The 7,195-nt window shown below is 33.9% G+C and overlaps 1 pseudogene; it reads left to right on the top strand.

The window, feature by feature from the left end:
• The first annotated feature begins 2,532 nt into the window (after positions 1-2,532).
• On the top strand, positions 2,533-5,607 carry LOC149533613 (pectinesterase pseudogene; annotated as a pseudogene).
• The last annotated feature ends 1,588 nt before the right edge of the window (positions 5,608-7,195 follow it).

Raw genomic sequence — 7,195 nt, 5'->3', positions numbered from 1 at the left:
ATAGATTTACTTTTGGACTTCATTGATATAATTACATGTAATATGCTACTTATCGGGTTTCAAGTCCCTATAAAACTCGCTTTTACCTTAATCCAAAAATAAAACAAATCAAATTGAGTAAAATCTCTATGACCTCTTTTTCAATTGTAATTGCATGATACAAGTTTTAAATTATTTCTTAAACAAATAAATTTGATGTGTTTAGTCTTCATTCAAGGAAATTCATTTTCATAATTATATGCACATGTATGCAAATGAATAAATACGTTTTGTTATATATAAATTGTTTCCTCTCTCTTTTTAGTATATAAATTTAATGTACTCATCATTTACTCAAGATCATTCATTTTCAAATATAATAAACACACACAAAACGTATTGAATATACTGGTTTTCCCCCTCTTTTCTAACTCAGTTCCAATTCATCTACATATGCAAGACAAACTATCATTTCTATTTATACTCTCCATGATTCTATTTCAATTGTTTCTATGGTACATAATTTTGGCCATACACTTCCTCACTTATGAAAAGTTGCCTAGTCCTATTCATTGTAAATTAAAATGTGATAATTTATCAAAAGATTCTTTGACATACCTATTACACGAAAAAGTATGAAAGTTTAGCAAAAGCTTCATAGACATGGTCTATTGCACATCAAGATATAAATGCCGATAATATTTGACATACCGATTGCACATTATGTGTGATTATTCAAATTTTATACTCTACCCATGCAATTTTTCTTCTATTTGTTCATTACACATCAAAATGTAATTACTAATAAAATCAAAATAAGAATTAAAAATAATATCAAACTAGGAATGAAAAATCAAGCAAAAGTTATTAGTAAGAATGAGGTGTAGTATTCTTACTAATAACTTTTGCTTGATTTTTCATTCCTAGTTTGATATTATTTTTAATTCTTATTTTGATTTTATTAGTAATTACCATTTCAACGAGCACTAATGCCTTCTAAGAATGAAAACTAAAACTAAAATCTTAAACATATTCTTTGACCATATAGATTTTAATCTAACAAAACGTAAATCTTATACAAATACGTTATCTATTGTAGACGTTAAAAAAATGGTTCACATCTACGACCTCATCACTTCTTCATACTAATTTGTCCCATTTTCTCATTCTATTAACTTCGATTTTTTGGCCAGATTGACCATATTTTGTCATTTGTATCCCCTTTCGTATCAATTTCATATCAACTCAGAATCATATCAAATCAACTTGGAATCATATCAAATCAATTTGGAATCACCCCAAATCAACTCGGAATCAGTCCTAATCAACCCAAAACATATCAAACTTCCCAAATCAATCATCATTTATCCGCTCCTAGGCATTGTTGTGGCTTTCAGTGCCTTGGAAACCTATCAACTTATCAATCATATCAATCTAACCTTAGTACTGTCATGGCTCTCAGTACTAAGTCAAAATATCATTCATGTCATTCAATCTTTGACGTTGTTGAGGCTTTCAATGTCAGATCATGGCATCATCAACCATTTTAATAATATTGACAATGTCCGTCAGTGTTATTATGATCAAACCTTATCAATCAATTTCAATCTTGTAGCATTTACAATGTCGGTTAAATGTTACATATCAATTTATTCATGTCATGTGTCCTTGGCATGTTATCAATTTCGATCTATCAATTAATTTGACCATGGTTTTGGTCTACCTTTTCATCATCTTATTTGATATCCATCATCATCACATTTTCATCAAAGGATACAGTTGCATTCATTTAATCAATTTGGCCAATCATCTACTAATTTTCTCTATAAGATTAACTAACCCATAATTTAATCCTATTCTTTCTAATTATTCTTCCCAATTATCATCCTCAATTAATTAATTTTATTAATTAATTGATTCATTATCTGCAAACCATGGAAATTCTTAATTTCTTAAGTTCCATTTTTCATCATTAAATCCATTTTCTACTAATTTTTATTTTGTGAAATAAGAGGATTTTTTATTCAAATATTCCATCATCATGACACTTGGATATGACACCTCGTGGATTCCCCTTTGACACTTGGGTGAGATTTGTCATAATCAAATATTATTACCTCTTACGCATGCCTCTATTTGGCTTCTTTGTCATAGATTCTTGGCTTTAAGTGGGTTGAGGTGTATTATGATGCGTCATAGATTCTCTTCCACATTTAGCCAAGTTTGACTTGCATGTGTTAAAGAATCTCACAATTAGCATATTCTGTCATATGCGTCATTGGAATCTTAAACATTTTATTTGACCATATAGGTTTTAATCTAACAAAACGTAAATCTTATACAAATACGTTATCTACACTCCGCAAATCTGCAAAAGGCTTCACATATCTAAAAAATACTCAGTGATGACTGTAGAACTCAGCATAAAAATCATAATTTTTTCTCAGAAAGTTTCCATAAAAGATGATAAGTTGTTAGAAGGACAAAAATCCCAAATAACAATTTAAAACAGCGATCCACAGCCCTTATCCAATCCACAATTACTCGGCAGGAATGGATATCCAGAGAAAACATCATTCTTGCAGGAGCAACACAATTTTTCTTCTTCTTGCTTGGGCATTGTGTTCAACATTTTTCATGCCTGCCGAAGGGGAAATAGACCCAAAAAATGGGGTCATTTTATCATTGCAGGCAGCCATTGAAGAAGTCCAAAAAGCTCAGGCCTTGACTCTAGCACTTCCTTATTATGTGACTCGAACCCGCGACCAGATTGCATTGCAGGACTGTCTGCAACTGTTTGAAGACACATTACGTCGTCTCAACGGCTCTCTGAATACAATGAAAGCTTCCCAGTTGGAGAAGAAATCAGCCATGACGGACGTCCACACATGGGTCAGCGCTGCGTTGACCAATCAACATATGTGCCTTGGCGGACTCTCTGGTACAAATTACAAGAGAGATAATAAGAGCAGCATTGTTCTCAGTGAAGCTGCATCTTTCATTTCCATGCAAGTTTTGAATTTGTCGAGATTAATTGGGGATTCGCTTGCCCTTTTTGTGAATTTACTGGCTGGTTCGCCGGCGGCGGCACGGACGGAAGGAGTTTTGGTGCATGCAAGGAAAATGGGAGAAAAAAGGCGGCGGCTTTTGCAGCTGAGTCCAGACGTTGTGGTGGCACAAGATGGGTCAGGGGACTACAGAACGATTACAGAGGCATTGACTGCATATGTTGCGCCGCCGAGTAACGAGAGTTATTTTGTAATTTATGTGAAGGCCGGGGAATACTACGAGAATGTTGTGATTGGACAGAAGTTGAATAATTTGATGCTAATTGGGGATGGGATGAACAGGACTTTTGTGGTTGGAAACAAGGGCTCTCGTGTTTCCCATACTCTCTATGCCTCTGCAACTTTTGGTACGTATCTTCTCTCTTTTTTAGTTCAGTTTTGCTTACATGTTGGCCAAATAATGAAATAATACGGTGTTTGATTTAAATTATATATATAATTTCAGACTACTTATTCTATAAGAATAATAATAATTGAGAGTTCGAGGAGATAAACATTATTATTGTAAGTTTAAGAATAATCTATTATGAATCCCTTTTTAATCTATTTTAATTTAAATAAAATATAATAAAGTATTAATACACTAATTTGTTTAATGATACATTAACATACAACTATGCTATGAATATATTATTTTTACATACAACTATGCTATTAATATATTAGTTTTCACATGCTATAACTATATTATTTTATATTTCTGTAGTCAATCTAATCTACTATATTACTATAAACAATTATTTCATTATTTTGAATTATGAATTTACTGTAAACAATCTACTATGATAAAAATTTAATACCATAAACAATTATTTCATTATTTTGAATTATGAATTTTTAGATGATTTATTGTCTATATATATTTTAAATACTACTATATAATTTAATACTAAAGGAAAAGGTGAATGAATCTTTAAACTAATTATTTTAAATCTTATAAAAAAATAGAAAAAGTTATATATCTTTTAGCTTGTTATAAAAAGATCGGAGATTTAATATCAAAATACACAATAGTGAAGTTCTTAAATTTTCTATTAGTGAGTCAAAAATTTGAATTTTTTTCCATAAAATCTGTCCTAATTTTTCATGAACATGAATACTTAATCTCCTCTCTTCTAATTTGAAAAATAAATTTAAGTTTTATATTTAAAATTTTTTATTTGACAACAAATTATATAATTTAATAATAGGTGGTTCGAAAAATCTCACAATGAATTCTATTTCATTATTTTGCATATATATATATTTTAGAAAACTAGAAATAAGCCATATGCTTTATAATTTTTTTTAATAATATTTAAAATACAATCATTAGAAAATCTATAAAATCATGATTTCTTGAAAATGCTTAAATTTTCTATTATCTATAAGTATATATTACCAAGTAATTTTTATTCCAAGTATGAACTCTCTTTTAAGAGAATTCCATGAAACTAATTCATAACGGGTCACTAGTTTTTCATTATTGATCTCTTTAATTATCACTCATAAAAGCCCCAAAAAACGATAGCATGTGTACTGATAAGGATCACACATGTACTAGTAGTTAATCATTTTTTTTGTGTTGGTTGTTGATTGGTCCATTTGTACAAAAAGTACTATTTTTGCCCGTGAACATAACAATTTTAGACTCACTTGCCTATTGAATTTCACCCAAAAAAAAATTGACAAATGAATTCTAGGTGCAAAAAACTTTTGTCTCCCCTAATTTTTTTTTTGTAACATGAACTCTTCCTACATTTCAAATTTTATAAAATAAACTTAAAACTTTAATTTAGTTTACACCATTTTGCACAATTATTTAGTTTAGACCATTATGCAAAATCTTATGTTGTTTATTTGAAAATGTTTGACAGTGGTATGGCCTGACGGCTTCGTAGCAAGAGACATAACCTTCGCCAACACAGCAGGACCCCAAGAATTTCAGGCACTCGCACTTTTAGTAGTCGGTGACCGGGCGGTGTTTTACAGTTGCGGCATACATGCTTACCAAGACACCCTCCTCCTCCACGCCAACCGTCATTTCTTCCGTCGTTGCCACATCTCCGGCACCGTCGATTTCATCTTCGGCAATTCCGTCGCCGTCATACAGAAGTCCACAATTCTCGTCAGACGGCCCCTCGACGGCCAAGTAAACACCATCACCGCCCAAGGAAGAACAAATGCCTCCCAAAACAGCGGCATTATCATACACAATTGCATTATAAAGCCCGCTCCAGACTTGGCTCCCCTGCAGCACAATTTTAAGACGTATTTGGGCAGACCCTGGCAGCGCTTTTCTCGTACTGTTGTCATGCAATCTGAACTGCGCGAGTTTATTGACCCTGCTGGTTGGTTAGAATGGGATGATGACGTATCTGATTTGAGTAGCGTGTATTATGGCGAGTTTAGGAACGTTGGAGGTGGTGCAGATACGTCTAAACGTGTCGAATGGCCTGGTTTTCGTGTAATTAGGAATCTGACTGAAGCAGAGCAATTTAGCGTCGGGAATTTCTTCGGTGAAGACTCGTGGATTTCTAGATCCGGTGTTCCTTTTTGTTCGAGTTTAAACCAACTATGAGAGTGGAGTAAGTGAATGAATCCATGTTTTTGATGTGGTCTGTGAGGCAAAATAGCTTATGCGACAGATCTATGGAAAGTGTAGGAAATAAGTGTTTTCTATGACTGTAAAATTCAGATGCAATCGTAATCAGTTTAAAATTCATCCTTGGAATTTTGAATGCTACCTTTCAATAGTTTTCTTTTAATAAATAAATTACTAATAATTTGCTGTTTCGGTTTTGATTGTTTACAGAGGTCTTTTTAGAATTCTTAATTTAGGTCCGTCTCCTCGTACAATATGAGAAATTCTTTTCATATTTTAGAAATTATATATTTAGCTAAGATATTTTTTACAATTAAATAAAAAAATTACAAATAAAAACTATAAAACTACTATCAAATTTTAAACAAAATTATAATGTAAAATATTTACACAAATAACTTTGTTTTTAATTGCAACAATGTTCTAGTTTGAATCTAGCGAGCTCTGCAACTCTCACTCATGCTGTGCGCTGCTTCGGAGGGTCTCCCTCTTGATCTGGCATAGGTCTGCCCAGATCTTCTCTTTGTTTTGTTTGCACAATTGGTCCCTGCAACTCATGGGCTCCCCTCTAGCCCTGCGAGTTGAGTGTCTTCCTTTGGGTCTTCTTGTCAATCAGGCGATTTGGATTTTCTTGACATCTCCACTTCCAAGGCGGGTCAACAGAATGTGGACTTGGAGAATGTGGGGATCCCTAAATCAAACTAGAAGAATGCTCTACTTGGTCCTATAGATTTTGTGTTGTTTGGGCATTTGCAAGAGATCTCTCATGGGAAGGAAGGCCTGGAGATTTGTTTACCGGAATCCATGGTAGATTGTACCTCTATGGGTCTATCCTTGTGCTTAGTATATCACTCTCTATATCTTTTAGACCTCCACTTGAGATGGCCAACAAATGATGTACCTCAAAATGGAAGCTTAAAGGGTCGATTGGCATCTCTGCGATGCCAGGTGCCCTCTTTTCGTTCAAATTTGCGATTGAAGTGGATAGAAGTTGTATTTTGGCATGCTCTTGGAGTTTTGGTAAACACTCTTTGGCATTGGCAAAATGGAAACTAGATTTGATCTTGCAGTGGATTGTAAACCCACACTCTAGGTGGGTGAGAAGTCTAAAGAGAAGGTTTCCTTGGCTAGAGTGGTTGATCCTGGCTTCTCCTCTAGAGAGACCTTTAAAGTCCCCCCAACCCCAAAGTGAATCCCCACTAACTTGAGGAGTATGATATTGGAGAGTTATCCTTTTGTTGAAATTATTGTGCACCTTATTTCGTTGCCTGAGAAACCAGGAAATGAAGGGCTAAGTAAGGATGGATTGGAAGAAGAAGAGATTCCCCAAGATGGAGAGTTGGATATGGGAGATCTGATGACTTCCCATAACTTGAAAAAGGATGATTGAAACTTCACCTTGGTGGTTATCCCTATGATTACTGTGGACCCCAAGGTTGACGGATCCATGCAACAAGATTATGTAGCTTTACAGTCTCGTACTAAGAGGATGAAGGTCAGAGGAGTTGGTGATGACCATATTTCCACCCTAGGGGTTGGCCTGAAGGATACAAAAGGACCCATG

Source organism: Cupressus sempervirens, chromosome 10, assembly GCF_028749045.1.
Source record: "Cupressus sempervirens isolate cs-2001-9-10 chromosome 10, ASM2874904v1, whole genome shotgun sequence".
Lineage (NCBI taxonomy): Eukaryota > Viridiplantae > Streptophyta > Pinopsida > Cupressales > Cupressaceae > Cupressus > Cupressus sempervirens.
Note: the sequence above shows the minus strand (reverse complement) of the source record. Positions and strands in the feature narration are given on the sequence as shown.